The 18922-nt window shown below is 54.4% G+C and overlaps 11 non-coding genes across 11 annotated transcripts; all 11 read right to left on the bottom strand.

Moving 5' to 3' along the window:
- Positions 1-952: 952 nt before the first annotated feature.
- LOC130707887 (small nucleolar RNA SNORD116) lies at positions 953-1044 on the bottom strand. Its single transcript, XR_009007916.1, has one exon. It is a non-coding gene; the product is annotated as a small nucleolar RNA SNORD116 (small nucleolar RNA).
- A 387-nt stretch (positions 1045-1431) lies between these two features.
- On the bottom strand, positions 1432-1523 carry LOC130708014 (small nucleolar RNA SNORD116). The gene has a single exon (XR_009008042.1). It is a non-coding gene; the product is annotated as a small nucleolar RNA SNORD116 (small nucleolar RNA).
- Positions 1524-3969: 2446 nt separating this feature from the next.
- On the bottom strand, positions 3970-4061 carry LOC130707823 (small nucleolar RNA SNORD116). Its single transcript, XR_009007853.1, has one exon. It is a non-coding gene; the product is annotated as a small nucleolar RNA SNORD116 (small nucleolar RNA).
- Positions 4062-6471: 2410 nt separating this feature from the next.
- LOC130707920 (small nucleolar RNA SNORD116) lies at positions 6472-6563 on the bottom strand. Its single transcript, XR_009007949.1, has one exon. It is a non-coding gene; the product is annotated as a small nucleolar RNA SNORD116 (small nucleolar RNA).
- A 387-nt stretch (positions 6564-6950) lies between these two features.
- Positions 6951-7042, bottom strand: LOC130708013 (small nucleolar RNA SNORD116). The gene has a single exon (XR_009008041.1). It is a non-coding gene; the product is annotated as a small nucleolar RNA SNORD116 (small nucleolar RNA).
- Positions 7043-9488: 2446 nt separating this feature from the next.
- LOC130707822 (small nucleolar RNA SNORD116) lies at positions 9489-9580 on the bottom strand. Its single transcript, XR_009007852.1, has one exon. It is a non-coding gene; the product is annotated as a small nucleolar RNA SNORD116 (small nucleolar RNA).
- A 2410-nt stretch (positions 9581-11990) lies between these two features.
- Positions 11991-12082, bottom strand: LOC130707886 (small nucleolar RNA SNORD116). The gene has a single exon (XR_009007915.1). It is a non-coding gene; the product is annotated as a small nucleolar RNA SNORD116 (small nucleolar RNA).
- A 387-nt stretch (positions 12083-12469) lies between these two features.
- On the bottom strand, positions 12470-12561 carry LOC130708012 (small nucleolar RNA SNORD116). Its single transcript, XR_009008040.1, has one exon. It is a non-coding gene; the product is annotated as a small nucleolar RNA SNORD116 (small nucleolar RNA).
- A 2446-nt stretch (positions 12562-15007) lies between these two features.
- LOC130707821 (small nucleolar RNA SNORD116) lies at positions 15008-15099 on the bottom strand. The gene has a single exon (XR_009007851.1). It is a non-coding gene; the product is annotated as a small nucleolar RNA SNORD116 (small nucleolar RNA).
- A 2410-nt stretch (positions 15100-17509) lies between these two features.
- Positions 17510-17601, bottom strand: LOC130707885 (small nucleolar RNA SNORD116). Its single transcript, XR_009007914.1, has one exon. It is a non-coding gene; the product is annotated as a small nucleolar RNA SNORD116 (small nucleolar RNA).
- A 387-nt stretch (positions 17602-17988) lies between these two features.
- Positions 17989-18080, bottom strand: LOC130708011 (small nucleolar RNA SNORD116). Its single transcript, XR_009008039.1, has one exon. It is a non-coding gene; the product is annotated as a small nucleolar RNA SNORD116 (small nucleolar RNA).
- Positions 18081-18922: the final 842 nt, after the last annotated feature.

Genomic DNA, 18922 nt, shown 5'->3' with positions numbered 1-18922 from the left:
TTAACATCCTCAACATAGGGGCAATGAGGCCACACAGGGACAAAACATCCCAACGGCTCCAAATCGGTCCCAGTGAGAAGACACTGTTCTGTGCGGTGAAGGCACCATGCGCTGGAACAAGGACCCGCCGTGAAGCACATTGAGAAAGGAGAGGAAAAGCTTGGGATGATCCACGAATGTGCACCTGTATTCCTTCCCTACACGGGACTCCAAATGCTCCTGAAGATATCCCAAAAGAGTTCCGGGAACCCTATGTCCACCGACCATCTATCCACCCAACAGTAAGCCTGTGGGCTTAGCCAACACTCTCACGTGTATTTCCCGCTCGCCTTGCCTTCCTCTCTCCACCAGGATCCAAACGAATCCACCCCTCACCTAAGTAGCTTGATATCCCCTGGATTTGCCTAAGGCATTTTCCAACCTCTCCACACACAACACACAAGCAGGACACAACCCAAGGAGGCGCCATCAGCATCGCCCAAATCCCAGGGACAGTGGCCCATTTGTTTTCCCCCGACCATCAGGGCAAACCTAAACTATATCCCACCTCCCAAGCTGAACATGACATAGACGCCTGGCCTGGCCAGGACTCCTTCTCTGACCCTGAGGGCAGAGACTTCTGTTTCCTTGCGGGAACAAGGCAACGACCTGAGCTTGAGGGTGGCCTGTAGATCTCAATGGCAAGCCAGAGGAGTACCAGTGGCTCACGCTTCCTTTCGCACCCGCACGCTGACCACGGCAGGGGATAGCAGTTCTGGCTAGACTCAGGTGCCCAGAGACGTCAAGTTGTCCTTAGCCTTCCCACGTAGATGGACATCCCAGGCTCCTTTCCACATGGCTCTTTCTGCACGAGAAGCCCGCCACCCTCAACTTGAACAATGTTGCTGCGCACGCCCACAGTAGCAAATGCAACATGGACCTCTCCCTAATTTTCCTTTGGGAGCCACGTGCTGGACCTCAGTTAGGATGAGAAGACGGTAGGTATTGCTCATTCATTTTGTTTAGATTTCCAAGGAATGCATTTATGGGAGTCATCACTGATCCACGCTCCTGCTCAAAGGCTAGATGTGCAAAGTCGCGGAAGGTCAGCAAGCTCAATCCTCTCAGCAGTAGGGAGCGGCCAGACTCGAGCCACAGGGCAGGAAGTGCCCCCAAGTCTCAGGGCATCGGAGCTCGGGTGCCCCAGGAAGAGCCCAGAATGTGACGGTGTAGTCTCGCGGCACAAATCCCCGTGGCCAAACATCTAGGTTTCTTCAAAGAAGTTCCGTTTAACCCACAAGGTTTCTACCAGGAACCTTGTCGAGCCAGAGGCGATGCCCTTGGATCACACAGAAAGCTACTGGCATTGGAGATATTCCAATGCCCAAACTGGCAGTGCAAACCCTTGCAGCAACTGGGTTGCTTGCCCTGGCGACTTGTATTTTCGCCCCAGGCCCATCAGTGACATGACCGCGGAGAAACCTGAGACCCATTCATTTGTTCAGAGTTCCAAGCAGTGCATTTATGGGAGTCATCATCAATCCACCTGCTCAAAGACTGCACGTTCAAAGTCGCAGGCTCCACCGCGGGGCAGCCACCGATCTCAAGGATGTCAGCAGTCAGGAGCGGCCAGAGCCGACCCACGGGGCTGCAAATGGATCTAAGGATCATGGCATCATATCTGGGGTGCCCCTGGAAGAGCCAAGAAGGTGAGGGTGTAGTCTCAGTGCACAAGTCCCCGTGGCCAAACATCTAGGTTTCTGCAAAGAAGTTCCACTCACCACCACATGGTTCCTACGAGGATCCTCAAGGACTTTACGCCAAAACCACTCTGAGACTCTTTTGCCTTGACTTGCCTCACATTGCTGCACTCTCCTCACTTCGCCAGGTATCATGGACTATACAGAGGGGCCCATGCTGCTGCAGGTGTTTGTTCCCTGGCACTCCACCACCTGCCTCAGGGTGACAGAACACAGGGATGTTTGAGAAAAGTGAACGGGCGCACAGAGGCAAAGGGTGATACCGCCCAGCGATGTGCGCTATATCTCCCCTCAACATTTCATTTGCAGCCCATCATCTCTGTGTGTCCACAGCCAAACGTAAATGCGTCGTGGCACAGATGCCTTCAGAGCACACGGGCATCAGCACAAAGAGCACAGCCGTCCATCAACCCCCTGGTATGGGCCTTCAACTTCCCCGCCTGAGCCACCTCCCCGCCGACACAGCATAGGGATGTCATCCTGAACCGCTGAGACACCCTCAGGGGAACTGGGATTACTCAGCGTAAGGGCCACTGCCCTCTGGGGAACCTAACCAATCCTGGTGCATACGCTTCCACACAATGGACTCACGCTCAACGGGAAATGTGGTCCCTGAGATCTTCCACAAGGGAATGGCCCTTGGCCAAATGGGACGACCTCCAACAAAAGCAGCTTGTAGGGACCGGTGACAAAACGCACCAGAGGAACTCCTGGACTGAACAATGGAGATTCACCTGCAGCCATACTTCCTGGCCTGCTGCCAAGACTGGCAACCTACCCTTGGCCCACACACAAAGCTAATGGCATGGGAACCATTCCGACGCCCAACGTGGCGGGGCAAACCCTTGCAGCAATTTTGTAACTTGCAGTGGTGTCTGGTACTTTCCCACTCTGGGCCCATCAGTGACGTGCCATTGGGGAAACCCGGAGGCTCAGGTCCTCAACAGCCACTTGTTACCCACAGCCATGCAACGACAGAACCCAGACAACAGCCTAGACACTTGAACCGGTATGACTTGTCTGGCCTGTGGCCAGGCTCGCCGGATACCACAGTGTGGATGCACCAGCGGGTGGCAGGAAAAATGACACCCACACCACACATCCTCTCCTGCCCTTAAACCTGTAGCCTTTCCTTGGCAGCCGACTCCCTTGTTTCTGCATGGTTGCGCCCAATGACCGCCGGGTACAGCTCCAATCCTCAGGGAACGCTATGAGGGCCAGGTATAGAAACGATGCTTGGCTGTCCTCAGGAACACCTTCACATTTTCAACACAGGGGGAACGTGGCCAGACAGGGACAAAACACCCCAAGGCCTCCAAATCGGCCCCCATGAGAAGACACCATACTGTGACATGAAGGCAACCATTCGCTGGCACAAGGACCCGCCATGAAGCAAATCGACCAAGGAGAGGAAAGAGGCGGGACAGTCCACAAATGTGCTCCCGTGTTCCTTCCCTACACGTGCCTCCAGATGCTCCTGAGGGAGTCCCAAATGTGTTCCGTGAACCCCATGGCCACCGTCGATCTATCCACCCACCAGTAAACCTGTGGGCTTAGCCAGCCATCTCACGTGTCTCTTTCACTCGCCTTGCCTTACTCTCTCTCCACCGGGATCCCAACGTGTCACGGCAAGGTGCCAGAGCCACCTCTCACCAAAGAAGCTTGCTGTGACCAAGCTTGACTAAAGCGTTTTCCAGCCCCTTCACACAGCACACACAAGCAGGACATAACCCGAGGAGGAGCCATCAGATTGGCTAAACTCCCAGGAACTGTGGCCCATTTGATTTCTCCCCTCATCAGGAGAAACCTAAACTGCATCTGGTCTCCCAAGTAGAAAATGACAAAGAACCCTGCCCTAGGCCTGGAATCCTATCTGACCCTGAGCCTACAAACTTCTGTTTCTTTGAGGCCACAAGGCAATGACCAGCAGGTGGGGGCAGCCTGTAGAACCCAAGTGCAGGCGGCAGAACCAGCAATGGCTCACGCTTCCTCTCCTACCTGCATGCTGAACCGTGGCAGGGGACAGCAGTCCTGGCTAGACCAAGGTACCCAGAGACGGCACTCTGTCCCAAGCCTTCCCACCTGGATTGGCATCCCAGGCTCCTTTCCCAATGGCTCTTCTCCCCATGAGATGACCACAACCCTCAACTTGAACTATGTGGCTGTGGACACCCACGGCCACAAATGCAACATGAACTTCTCCCTACTTCCCTTTTGGGAGCCACGTGCTGGACCTCAGTTCCAACGAGGAGACGGTAGGGATTTCTCACTCATTTTGTTCAGATTTCCAAGGAATGCATTTGTATGAGTCATCATCAATCCAAGCACATGTTCAAACGATGGACATCTAAAGTTGCAGATTCCACCATGGGACGGCCAGCGAGCTGAATCATATCAGCGTACAGAAGTGGCCAGAGCCGAGCCACGGGTCAGGAAATGCAGCCAGTTCTCAGGGCATCAAAGCTCGTGTTCCCCGAGAAAAGACCAGAAGGTGAGGGTGTAGCCCCGGTGCACACGTTACCCTCGCTAAACCTTTAGGTTTAGCAAAGAAGTGTCGCTTACCGCAACAAGGTTTAAAGCAGGATCCTCATGGAATGCACACAAACACCCTTCCGAGACTCCTTCGCATGGCCTCACCTTGCCACACTGTCCTCACTTCAACGGGTATCAGGGATTATACGGATGGCCCCAGGCTGCTGCTGGCATTCCTTCCCTGGCATTCCACCTGGCTCGGGGTGAGAGAACACATGCACACTTGAGGAGGGTGCACGGGCGAACCGAGGGAAAGGGCGATACCACCCAGCGATGTGTGTTCTATCTCTCCTCAACATTTCATTTGCTGTCCATCTTGCCTGTGTGTCCACAGCCAAACGTGAAAGCATCGTGGCACAGGCGCCTTCAGAGCATGCAGCCATCAGGACAAACAGCGCCACCGACCAACAACCCCTCGGGCTCGGTCCCTGAAATTCCTCTCCGGAGCAATCTGCCCTCCATCACAGCAAAAGGATGTCTTCCTGATCCCCTGAGACACCCTCAGGACAACACGGCCCCCTCAGCCTAAGAGCAGGTGCCCTCTATGGGAACAAACACGCCTTTGGCACTTATGATTAAACACAGTGGACACGCCCTTAAGTGGAGAGATCTTCCATAAGGGAAGGGCCCTTGGCCAAATAAGACGACCTCCATCAAAAGCGGCTCGTATGGAGACGTGACAAAGGGCACCTGAGGAACCCCTGGACTGATCAAGGGAGACTCACCAGCAGGCATACTTCCTGGTCTCCTGCCAAGCCAGAGAAATTTCCTTGGGACCGCAACCAAACCTAATGACAAGGGAGCCATTCCAATGCCCAAAGTGGCGGGCCAAACCCTTGCAGCAACTGGGTAACTTATCGTAGCACCTTGCACATTCGCATTCTTCCCTTCAAGGACAAGACCTTGGAGAAACCATGAGACCCAGGTCCTCCAGAACCAACGTGTCACCCACAGCCGTGCAATGAGAGAACGCATCCAACATCTTGCACACTTGAAGCGGCATGACGTCTCTGGCTTGAAGCCATGCACGCTGGAGGTCACAGGCTCACAGCACCAGAAGGTGGCAGGACAAAATAACCCCGGCAGCACACATTCACTCCAGCCCTTAAACCTGTAGCGTTTCCTTGGCAGCCAACTCCCTTCTTTCTGCATGGTTGGGCCCAAAGACCTCCGGGAAGAGCTCCAAACCTCAGGGAATGCTATGCCGACCTGGTATAGCAATGACGCTGGGCTGTCCTAAGGAACACCTTAACATCCTCAACATAGGGGCAATGAGGCCACACAGGGACAAAACATCCCAACGGCTCCAAATCGGTCCCAGTGAGAAGACACTGTTCTGTGCGGTGAAGGCACCATGCGCTGGAACAAGGACCCGCCGTGAAGCACATTGAGAAAGGAGAGGAAAAGCTTGGGATGATCCACGAATGTGCACCTGTATTCCTTCCCTACACGGGACTCCAAATGCTCCTGAAGATATCCCAAAAGAGTTCCGGGAACCCTATGTCCACCGACCATCTATCCACCCAACAGTAAGCCTGTGGGCTTAGCCAACACTCTCACGTGTATTTCCCGCTCGCCTTGCCTTCCTCTCTCCACCAGGATCCAAACGAATCCACCCCTCACCTAAGTAGCTTGATATCCCCTGGATTTGCCTAAGGCATTTTCCAACCTCTCCACACACAACACACAAGCAGGACACAACCCAAGGAGGCGCCATCAGCATCGCCCAAATCCCAGGGACAGTGGCCCATTGGATTTCCCCCGACCATCAGGGCAAAACTAAACTATATCCCACCTCCCAAGCTGAACATGACATAGACGCCTGGCCTGGCCAGGACTCCTTCTCTGACCCTGAGGGCAGAGACTTCTGTTTCCTTGCGGGAACAAGGCAACGACCTGAGCTTGAGGGTGGCCTGTAGATCTCAATGGCAAGCCAGAGGAGTACCAGTGGCTCACGCTTCCTTTCGCACCCGCACGCTGACCACGGCAGGGGATAGCAGTTCTGGCTAGACTCAGGTGCCCAGAGACGTCAAGTTGTCCTTAGCCTTCCCACGTAGATGGACATCCCAGGCTCCTTTCCACATGGCTCTTTCTGCACGAGAAGCCCGCCACCCTCAACTTGAACAATGTTGCTGCGCACGCCCACAGTAGCAAATGAAACATGGACCTCTCCCTAATTTTCCTTTGGGAGCCACGTGCTGGACCTCAGTTAGGATGAGAAGACGGTAGGTATTGCTCATTCATTTTGTTTAGATTTCCAAGGAATGCATTTATGGGAGTCAACACTGATCCACGCTCCTGCTCAAAGGCTAGATGTGCAAAGTCGCGGAAGGTCAGCAAGCTCAATCCTCTCAGCAGTAGGGAGCGGCCAGACTCGAGCCACAGGGCAGGAAGTGCCCCCAAGTCTCAGGGCATCGGAGCTCGGGTGCCCCAGGAAGAGCCCAGAATGTGACGGTGTAGTCTCGCGGCACAAATCCCCGTGGCCAAACATCTAGGTTTCTTCAAAGAAGTTCCGTTTAACCCACAAGGTTTCTACCAGGAACCTTGTCGAGCCAGAGGCGATGCCCTTGGATCACACAGAAAGCTACTGGCATTGGAGATATTCCAATGCCCAAACTGGCAGTGCAAACCCTTGCAGCAACTGGGTTGCTTGCCCTGGCGACTTGTATTTTCGCCCCAGGCCCATCAGTGACATGACCGCGGAGAAACCTGAGACCCATTCATTTGTTCAGAGTTCCAAGCAGTGCATTTATGGGAGTCATCATCAATCCACCTGCTCAAAGACTGCACGTTCAAAGTCGCAGGCTCCACCGCGGGGCAGCCACCGATCTCAAGCATGTCAGCAGTCAGGAGCGGCCAGAGCCGACCCACGGGGCTGCAAATGGATCTAAGGATCATGGCATCATATCTGGGGTGCCCCTGGAAGAGCCAAGAAGGTGAGGGTGTAGTCTCAGTGCACAAGTCCCCGTGGCCAAACATCTAGGTTTCTGCAAAGAAGTTCCACTCACCACCACATGGTTCCTACGAGGATCCTCAAGGACTTTACGCCAAAACCACTCTGAGACTCTTTTGCCTTGACTTGCCTCACATTGCTGCACTCTCCTCACTTCGCCAGGTATCATGGACTATACAGAGGGGCCCATGCTGCTGCAGGTGTTTGTTCCCTGGCACTCCACCACCTGCCTCAGGGTGACAGAACACAGGGATGTTTGAGAAAAGTGAACGGGCGCACAGAGGCAAAGGGTGATACCGCCCAGCGATGTGCGCTATATCTCCCCTCAACATTTCATTTGCAGCCCATCATCTCTGTGTGTCCACAGCCAAACGTAAATGCGTCGTGGCACAGATGCCTTCAGAGCACACGGGCATCAGCACAAAGAGCACAGCCGTCCATCAAACCCCTGGTATGGGCCTTCAACTTCCCCGCCTGAGCCACCTCCCCGCCGACACAGCATAGGGATGTCATCCTGAACCGCTGAGACACCCTCAGGGGAACTGGGATTACTCAGCGTAAGGGCCACTGCCCTCTGGGGAACCAAACCAATCCTGGTGCATACGCTTCCACACAATGGACTCACGCTCAACGGGAAATGTGGTCCCTGAGATCTTCCACAAGGGAATGGCCCTTGGCCAAATGGGACGACCTCCAACAAAAGCAGCTTGTAGGGACCGGTGACAAAACGCACCAGAGGAACTCCTGGACTGAACAATGGAGATTCACCTGCAGCCATACTTCCTGGCCTGCTGCCAAGACTGGCAACCTACCCTTGGCCCACACACAAAGCTAATGGCATGGGAACCATTCCGACGCCCAACGTGGCGGGGCAAACCCTTGCAGCAATTTTGTAACTTGCAGTGGTGTCTGGTACTTTCCCACTCTGGGCCCATCAGTGACGTGCCATTGGGGAAACCCGGAGGCTCAGGTCCTCAACAGCCACTTGTTACCCACAGCCATGCAACGACAGAACCCAGACAACAGCCTAGACACTTGAACCGGTATGACTTGTCTGGCCTGTGGCCAGGCTCGCCGGATACCACAGTGTGGATGCACCAGCGGGTGGCAGGAAAAATGACACCCACACCACACATCCTCTCCTGCCCTTAAACCTGTAGCCTTTCCTTGGCAGCCGACTCCCTTGTTTCTGCATGGTTGCGCCCAATGACCGCCGGGTACAGCTCCAATCCTCAGGGAACGCTATGAGGGCCAGGTATAGAAACGATGCTTGGCTGTCCTCAGGAACACCTTCACATCTTCAACACAGGGGGAACGTGGCCAGACAGGGACAAAACACCCCAAGGCCTCCAAATCGGCCCCCATGAGAAGACACCATACTGTGACATGAAGGCAACCATTCGCTGGCACAAGGACCCGCCATGAAGCAAATCGACCAAGGAGAGGAAAGAGGCGGGACAGTCCACAAATGTGCTCCCGTGTTCCTTCCCTACACGTGCCTCCAGATGCTCCTGAGGGAGTCCCAAATGTGTTCCGTGAACCCCATGGCCACCGTCGATCTATCCACCCACCAGTAAACCTGTGGGCTTAGCCAGCCATCTCACGTGTCTCTTTCACTCGCCTTGCCTTACTCTCTCTCCACCGGGATCCCAACGTGTCACGGCAAGGTGCCAGAGCCACCTCTCACCAAAGAAGCTTGCTGTGACCAAGCTTGACTAAAGCGTTTTCCAGCCCCTTCACACAGCACACACAAGCAGGACATAACCCGAGGAGGAGCCATCAGATTGGCTAAACTCCCAGGAACTGTGGCCCATTTGATTTCTCCCCTCATCAGGAGAAACCTAAACTGCATCTGGTCTCCCAAGTAGAAAATGACAAAGAACCCTGCCCTAGGCCTGGAATCCTATCTGACCCTGAGCCTACAAACTTCTGTTTCTTTGAGGCCACAAGGCAATGACCAGCAGGTGGGGGCAGCCTGTAGAACCCAAGTGCAGGCGGCAGAACCAGCAATGGCTCACGCTTCCTCTCCTACCTGCATGCTGAACCGTGGCAGGGGACAGCAGTCCTGGCTAGACCAAGGTACCCAGAGACGGCACTCTGTCCCAAGCCTTCCCACCTGGATTGGCATCCCAGGCTCCTTTCCCAATGGCTCTTCTCCCCATGAGATGACCACAACCCTCAACTTGAACTATGTGGCTGTGGACACCCACGGCCACAAATGCAACATGAACTTCTCCCTACTTCCCTTTTGGGAGCCACGTGCTGGACCTCAGTTCCAACGAGGAGACGGTAGGGATTTCTCACTCATTTTGTTCAGATTTCCAAGGAATGCATTTGTATGAGTCATCATCAATCCAAGCACATGTTCAAACGATGGACATCTAAAGTTGCAGATTCCACCATGGGACGGCCAGCGAGCTGAATCATATCAGCGTACAGAAGTGGCCAGAGCCGAGCCACGGGTCAGGAAATGCAGCCAGTTCTCAGGGCATCAAAGCTCGTGTTCCCCGAGAAAAGACCAGAAGGTGAGGGTGTAGCCCCGGTGCACACGTTACCCTCGCTAAACCTTTAGGTTTAGCAAAGAAGTGTCGCTTACCGCAACAAGGTTTAAAGCAGGATCCTCATGGAATGCACACAAACACCCTTCCGAGACTCCTTCGCATGGCCTCACCTTGCCACACTGTCCTCACTTCAACGGGTATCAGGGATTATACGGATGGCCCCAGGCTGCTGCTGGCATTCCTTCCCTGGCATTCCACCTGGCTCGGGGTGAGAGAACACATGCACACTTGAGGAGGGTGCACGGGCGAACCGAGGGAAAGGGCGATACCACCCAGCGATGTGTGTTCTATCTCTCCTCAACATTTCATTTGCTGTCCATCTTGCCTGTGTGTCCACAGCCAAACGTGAAAGCATCGTGGCACAGGCGCCTTCAGAGCATGCAGCCATCAGGACAAACAGCGCCACCGACCAACAACCCCTCGGGCTCGGTCCCTGAAATTCCTCTCCGGAGCAATCTGCCCTCCATCACAGCAAAAGGATGTCTTCCTGATCCCCTGAGACACCCTCAGGACAACACGGCCCCCTCAGCCTAAGAGCAGGTGCCCTCTATGGGAACAAACACGCCTTTGGCACTTATGATTAAACACAGTGGACACGCCCTTAAGTGGAGAGATCTTCCATAAGGGAAGGGCCCTTGGCCAAATAAGACGACCTCCATCAAAAGCGGCTCGTATGGAGACGTGACAAAGGGCACCTGAGGAACCCCTGGACTGATCAAGGGAGACTCACCAGCAGGCATACTTCCTGGTCTCCTGCCAAGCCAGAGAAATTTCCTTGGGACCGCAACCAAACCTAATGACAAGGGAGCCATTCCAATGCCCAAAGTGGCGGGCCAAACCCTTGCAGCAACTGGGTAACTTATCGTAGCACCTTGCACATTCGCATTCTTCCCTTCAAGGACAAGACCTTGGAGAAACCATGAGACCCAGGTCCTCCAGAACCAACGTGTCACCCACAGCCGTGCAATGAGAGAACGCATCCAACATCTTGCACACTTGAAGCGGCATGACGTCTCTGGCTTGAAGCCATGCACGCTGGAGGTCACAGGCTCACAGCACCAGAAGGTGGCAGGACAAAATAACCCCGGCAGCACACATTCACTCCAGCCCTTAAACCTGTAGCGTTTCCTTGGCAGCCAACTCCCTTCTTTCTGCATGGTTGGGCCCAAAGACCTCCGGGAAGAGCTCCAAACCTCAGGGAATGCTATGCCGACCTGGTATAGCAATGACGCTGGGCTGTCCTAAGGAACACCTTAACATCCTCAACATAGGGGCAATGAGGCCACACAGGGACAAAACATCCCAACGGCTCCAAATCGGTCCCAGTGAGAAGACACTGTTCTGTGCGGTGAAGGCACCATGTGCTGGAACAAGGACCCGCCGTGAAGCACATTGAGAAAGGAGAGGAAAAGCTTGGGATGATCCACGAATGTGCACCTGTATTCCTTCCCTACACGGGACTCCAAATGCTCCTGAAGATATCCCAAAAGAGTTCCGGGAACCCTATGTCCACCGACCATCTATCCACCCAACAGTAAGCCTGTGGGCTTAGCCAACACTCTCACGTGTATTTCCCGCTCGCCTTGCCTTCCTCTCTCCACCAGGATCCAAACGAATCCACCCCTCACCTAAGTAGCTTGATATCCCCTGGATTTGCCTAAGGCATTTTCCAACCTCTCCACACACAACACACAAGCAGGACACAACCCAAGGAGGCGCCATCAGCATCGCCCAAATGCCAGGGACAGTGGCCCATTGGATTTCCCCCGACCATCAGGGCAAAACTAAACTATATCCCACCTCCCAAGCTGAACATGACATAGACGCCTGGCCTGGCCAGGACTCCTTCTCTGACCCTGAGGGCAGAGACTTCTGTTTCCTTGCGGGAACAAGGCAACGACCTGAGCTTGAGGGTGGCCTGTAGATCTCAATGGCAAGCCAGAGGAGTACCAGTGGCTCACGCTTCCTTTCGCACCCGCACGCTGACCACGGCAGGGGATAGCAGTTCTGGCTAGACTCAGGTGCCCAGAGACGTCAAGTTGTCCTTAGCCTTCCCACGTAGATGGACATCCCAGGCTCCTTTCCACATGGCTCTTTCTGCACGAGAAGCCCGCCACCCTCAACTTGAACAATGTTGCTGCGCACGCCCACAGTAGCAAATGAAACATGGACCTCTCCCTAATTTTCCTTTGGGAGCCACGTGCTGGACCTCAGTTAGGATGAGAAGACGGTAGGTATTGCTCATTCATTTTGTTTAGATTTCCAAGGAATGCATTTATGGGAGTCATCACTGATCCACGCTCCTGCTCAAAGGCTAGATGTGCAAAGTCGCGGAAGGTCAGCAAGCTCAATCCTCTCAGCAGTAGGGAGCGGCCAGACTCGAGCCACAGGGCAGGAAGTGCCCCCAAGTCTCAGGGCATCGGAGCTCGGGTGCCCCAGGAAGAGCCCAGAATGTGACGGTGTAGTCTCGCGGCACAAATCCCCGTGGCCAAACATCTAGGTTTCTTCAAAGAAGTTCCGTTTAACCCACAAGGTTTCTACCAGGAACCTTGTCGAGCCAGAGGCGATGCCCTTGGATCACACAGAAAGCTACTGGCATTGGAGATATTCCAATGCCCAAACTGGCAGTGCAAACCCTTGCAGCAACTGGGTTGCTTGCCCTGGCGACTTGTATTTTCGCCCCAGGCCCATCAGTGACATGACCGCGGAGAAACCTGAGACCCATTCATTTGTTCAGAGTTCCAAGCAGTGCATTTATGGGAGTCATCATCAATCCACCTGCTCAAAGACTGCACGTTCAAAGTCGCAGGCTCCACCGCGGGGCAGCCACCGATCTCAAGCATGTCAGCAGTCAGGAGCGGCCAGAGCCGACCCACGGGGCTGCAAATGGATCTAAGGATCATGGCATCATATCTGGGGTGCCCCTGGAAGAGCCAAGAAGGTGAGGGTGTAGTCTCAGTGCACAAGTCCCCGTGGCCAAACATCTAGGTTTCTGCAAAGAAGTTCCACTCACCACCACATGGTTCCTACGAGGATCCTCAAGGACTTTACGCCAAAACCACTCTGAGACTCTTTTGCCTTGACTTGCCTCACATTGCTGCACTCTCCTCACTTCGCCAGGTATCATGGACTATACAGAGGGGCCCATGCTGCTGCAGGTGTTTGTTCCCTGGCACTCCACCACCTGCCTCAGGGTGACAGAACACAGGGATGTTTGAGAAAAGTGAACGGGCGCACAGAGGCAAAGGGTGATACCGCCCAGCGATGTGCGCTATATCTCCCCTCAACATTTCATTTGCAGCCCATCATCTCTGTGTGTCCACAGCCAAACGTAAATGCGTCGTGGCACAGATGCCTTCAGAGCACACGGGCATCAGCACAAAGAGCACAGCCGTCCATCAACCCCCTGGTATGGGCCTTCAACTTCCCCGCCTGAGCCACCTCCCCGCCGACACAGCATAGGGATGTCATCCTGAACCGCTGAGACACCCTCAGGGGAACTGGGATTACTCAGCGTAAGGGCCACTGCCCTCTGGGGAACCAAACCAATCCTGGTGCATACGCTTCCACACAATGGACTCACGCTCAACGGGAAATGTGGTCCCTGAGATCTTCCACAAGGGAATGGCCCTTGGCCAAATGGGACGACCTCCAACAAAAGCAGCTTGTAGGGACCGGTGACAAAACGCACCAGAGGAACTCCTGGACTGAACAATGGAGATTCACCTGCAGCCATACTTCCTGGCCTGCTGCCAAGACTGGCAACCTACCCTTGGCCCACACACAAAGCTAATGGCATGGGAACCATTCCGACGCCCAACGTGGCGGGGCAAACCCTTGCAGCAATTTTGTAACTTGCAGTGGTGTCTGGTACTTTCCCACTCTGGGCCCATCAGTGACGTGCCATTGGGGAAACCCGGAGGCTCAGGTCCTCAACAGCCACTTGTTACCCACAGCCATGCAACGACAGAACCCAGACAACAGCCTAGACACTTGAACCGGTATGACTTGTCTGGCCTGTGGCCAGGCTCGCCGGATACCACAGTGTGGATGCACCAGCGGGTGGCAGGAAAAATGACACCCACACCACACATCCTCTCCTGCCCTTAAACCTGTAGCCTTTCCTTGGCAGCCGACTCCCTTGTTTCTGCATGGTTGCGCCCAATGACCGCCGGGTACAGCTCCAATCCTCAGGGAACGCTATGAGGGCCAGGTATAGAAACGATGCTTGGCTGTCCTCAGGAACACCTTCACATCTTCAACACAGGGGGAACGTGGCCAGACAGGGACAAAACACCCCAAGGCCTCCAAATTGGCCCCCATGAGAAGACACCATACTGTGACATGAAGGCAACCATTCGCTGGCACAAGGACCCGCCATGAAGCAAATCGACCAAGGAGAGGAAAGAGGCGGGACAGTCCACAAATGTGCTCCCGTGTTCCTTCCCTACACGTGCCTCCAGATGCTCCTGAGGGAGTCCCAAATGTGTTCCGTGAACCCCATGGCCACCGTCGATCTATCCACCCACCAGTAAACCTGTGGGCTTAGCCAGCCATCTCACGTGTCTCTTTCACTCGCCTTGCCTTACTCTCTCTCCACCGGGATCCCAACGTGTCACGGCAAGGTGCCAGAGCCACCTCTCACCAAAGAAGCTTGCTGTGACCAAGCTTGACTAAAGCGTTTTCCAGCCCCTTCACACAGCACACACAAGCAGGACATAACCCGAGGAGGAGCCATCAGATTGGCTAAACTCCCAGGAACTGTGGCCCATTTGATTTCTCCCCTCATCAGGAGAAACCTAAACTGCATCTGGTCTCCCAAGTAGAAAATGACAAAGAACCCTGCCCTAGGCCTGGAATCCTATCTGACCCTGAGCCTACAAACTTCTGTTTCTTTGAGGCCACAAGGCAATGACCAGCAGGTGGGGGCAGCCTGTAGAACCCAAGTGCAGGCGGCAGAACCAGCAATGGCTCACGCTTCCTCTCCTACCTGCATGCTGAACCGTGGCAGGGGACAGCAGTCCTGGCTAGACCAAGGTACCCAGAGACGGCACTCTGTCCCAAGCCTTCCCACCTGGATTGGCATCCCAGGCTCCTTTCCCAATGGCTCTTCTCCCCATGAGATGACCACAACCCTCAACTTGAACTATGTGGCTGTGGACACCCACGGCCACAAATGCAACATGAACTTCTCCCTACTTCCCTTTTGGGAGCCACGTGCTGGACCTCAGTTCCAACGAGGAGACGGTAGGGATTTCTCACTCATTTTGTTCAGATTTCCAAGGAATGCATTTGTATGAGTCATCATCAATCCAAGCACATGTTCAAACGATGGACATCTAAAGTTGCAGATTCCACCATGGGACGGCCAGCGAGCTGAATCATATCAGCGTACAGAAGTGGCCAGAGCCGAGCCACGGGTCAGGAAATGCAGCCAGTTCTCAGGGCATCAAAGCTCGTGTTCCCCGAGAAAAGACCAGAAGGTGAGGGTGTAGCCCCGGTGCACACGTTACCCTCGCTAAACCTTTAGGTTTAGCAAAGAAGTGTCGCTTACCGCAACAAGGTTTAAAGCAGGATCCTCATGGAATGCACACAAACACCCTTCCGAGACTCCTTCGCATGGCCTCACCTTGCCACACTGTCCTCACTTCAACGGGTATCAGGGATTATACGGATGGCCCCAGGCTGCTGCTGGCATTCCTTCCCTGGCATTCCACCTGGCTCGGGGTGAGAGAACACATGCACACTTGAGGAGGGTGCACGGGCGAACCGAGGGAAAGGGCGATACCACCCAGCGATGTGTGTTCTATCTCTCCTCAACATTTCATTTGCTGTCCATCTTGCCTGTGTGTCCACAGCCAAACGTGAAAGCATCGTGGCACAGGCGCCTTCAGAGCATGCAGCCATCAGGACAAACAGCGCCACCGACCAACAACCCCTCGGGCTCGGTCCCTGAAATTCCTCTCCGGAGCAATCTGCCCTCCATCACAGCAAAAGGATGTCTTCCTGATCCCCTGAGACACCCTCAGGACAACACGGCCCCCTCAGCCTAAGAGCAGGTGCCCTCTATGGGAACAAACACGCCTTTGGCACTTATGATTAAACACAGTGGACACGCCCTTAAGTGGAGAGATCTTCCATAAGGGAAGGGCCCTTGGCCAAATAAGACGACCTCCATCAAAAGCGGCTCGTATGGAGACGTGACAAAGGGCACCTGAGGAACCCCTGGACTGATCAAGGGAGACTCACCAGCAGGCATACTTCCTGGTCTCCTGCCAAGCCAGAGAAATTTCCTTGGGACCGCAACCAAACCTAATGACAAGGGAGCCATTCCAATGCCCAAAGTGGCGGGCCAAACCCTTGCAGCAACTGGGTAACTTATCGTAGCACCTTGCACATTCGCATTCTTCCCTTCAAGGACAAGACCTTGGAGAAACCATGAGACCCAGGTCCTCCAGAACCAACGTGTCACCCACAGCCGTGCAATGAGAGAACGCATCCAACATCTTGCACACTTGAAGCGGCATGACGTCTCTGGCTTGAAGCCATGCACGCTGGAGGTCACAGGCTCACAGCACCAGAAGGTGGCAGGACAAAATAACCCCGGCAGCACACATTCACTCCAGCCCTTAAACCTGTAGCGTTTCCTTGGCAGCCAACTCCCTTCTTTCTGCATGGTTGGGCCCAAAGACCTCCGGGAAGAGCTCCAAACCTCAGGGAATGCTATGCCGACCTGGTATAGCAATGACGCTGGGCTGTCCTAAGGAACACCTTAACATCCTCAACATAGGGGCAATGAGGCCACACAGGGACAAAACATCCCAACGGCTCCAAATCGGTCCCAGTGAGAAGACACTGTTCTGTGCGGTGAAGGCACCATGCGCTGGAACAAGGACCCGCCGTGAAGCACATTGAGAAAGGAGAGGAAAAGCTTGGGATGATCCACGAATGTGCACCTGTATTCCTTCCCTACACGGGACTCCAAATGCTCCTGAAGATATCCCAAAAGAGTTCCGGGAACCCTATGTCCACCGACCATCTATCCACCCAACAGTAAGCCTGTGGGCTTAGCCAACACTCTCAAGTGTACTTCCCAATCGCCTTGCCTTCCTCTCTCCACCAGGATCCAAACGAATCCACCCCTCACCTAAGTAGCTTGATATCCCCTGGATTTGCCTAAGGCATTTTCCAACCTCTCCACACACAACACACAAGCAGGACACAACCCAAGGAGGCGCCATCAGCATCGCCCAAATCCCAGGGACAGTGGCCCATTTGTTTTCCCCCGACCATCAGGGCAAACCTAAACTATATCCCACCTCCCAAGCTGAACATGACATAGACGCCTGGCCTGGCCAGGACTCCTTCTCTGACCCTGAGGGCAGAGACTTCTGTTTCCTTGCGGGAACAAGGCAACGACCTGAGCTTGAGGGTGGCCTGTAGATCTCAATGGCAAGCCAGAGGAGTACCAGTGGCTCACGCTTCCTTTCGCACCCGCACGCTGACCACGGCAGGGGATAGCAGTTCTGGCTAGACTCAGGTGCCCAGAGACGTCAAGTTGTCCTTAGCCTTCCCACGTAGATGGACATCCCAGGCTCCTTTCCACATGGCTCTTTCTGCACGAGAAGCCCGCCACCCTCAACTTGAACAATGTTGCTGCGCACGTCCACAGTAGCAAATGCAACATGGACCTCTCCCTAATTTTCCTTTGGGAGCCACGTGCTGGACCTCAGTTAGGATGAGAAGACGGTAGGTATTGCTCATTCATTTTGTTTAGATTTCCAAGGAATGCATTTATGGGAGTCATCACTGATCCACGCTCCTGCTCAAAGGCTAGATGTGCAAAGTCGCGGAAGGTCAGCAAGCTCAATCCTCTCAGCAGTAGGGAGCGGCCAGACTCGAGCCACAGGGCAGGAAGTGCCCCCAAGTCTCAGGGCATCGGAGCTCGGGTGCCCCAGGAAGAGCCCAGAATGTGACGGTGTAGTCTCGCGGCACAAATCCCCGTGGCCAAACATCTAGGTTTCTTCAAAGAAGTTCCGTTTAACCCACAAGGTTTCTACCAGGAACCTTGTCGAGCCAGAGGCGATGCCCTTGGATCACACAGAAAGCTACTGGCATTGGAGATATTCCAATGCCCAAACTGGCAGTGCAAACCCTTGCAGCAACTGGGTTGCTTGCCCTGGCGACTTGTATTTTCGCCCCAGGCCCATCAGTGACATGACCGCGGAGAAACCTGAGACCCATTCATTTGTTCAGAGTTCCAAGCAGTGCATTTATGGGAGTCATCATCAATCCACCTGCTCAAAGACTGCACGTTCAAAGTCGCAGGCTCCACCGCGGGGCAGCCACCGATCTCAAGGATGTCAGCAGTCAGGAGCGGCCAGAGCCGACCCACGGGGCTGCAAATGGATCTAAGGATCATGGCATCATATCTGGGGTGCCCCTGGAAGAGCCAAGAAGGTGAGGGTGTAGTCTCAGTGCACAAGTCCCCGTGGCCAAACATCTAGGTTTCTGCAAAGAAGTTCCACTCACCACCACATGGTTCCTACGAGGATCCTCAAGGACTTTACGCCAAAACCACTCTGAGACTCTTTTGCCTTGACTTGCCTCACATTGCTGCACTCTCCTCACTTCGCCAGGTATCATGGACTATACAGAGGGGCCCATGCTGCTGCAGGTGTTTGTTCCCTGGCACTCCACCACCTGCCTCAGGGTGACAGAACACAGGGATGTTTGAGAAAAGTGAACGGGCGCACAGAGGCAAAGGGTGATACCGCCCAGCGATGTGCGCTATATCTCCCCTCAACATTTAATTTGCAGCCCATCATCTCTGTGTGTCCACAGCCAAACGTAAATGCGTCGTGGCACAGATGCCTTCAGAGCACACGGGCATCAGCACAAAGAGCACAGCCGTCCATCAACCCCCTGGTATGGGCCTTCAACTTCCCCGCCTGAGCCACCTCCCCGCCGACACAGCATAGGGATGTCATCCTGAACCGCTGAGACACCCTCAGGGGAACAGGGATTACTCAGCGTAAGGGCCACTGCCCTCTGGGGAACCAAACCAATCCTGGTGCATACGCTTCCACACAATGGACTCACCCTCAACGGGAAATGTGGTCCCTGAGATCTTCCAC

This window comes from Balaenoptera acutorostrata, chromosome 3 (genome assembly GCF_949987535.1).
Source record: "Balaenoptera acutorostrata chromosome 3, mBalAcu1.1, whole genome shotgun sequence".
In the NCBI taxonomy this organism is placed as follows: domain Eukaryota; kingdom Metazoa; phylum Chordata; class Mammalia; order Artiodactyla; family Balaenopteridae; genus Balaenoptera; species Balaenoptera acutorostrata.
The sequence above is the reverse complement of the archived record's forward strand: the minus strand, read 5'-3'. Positions and strand labels throughout refer to the sequence as shown.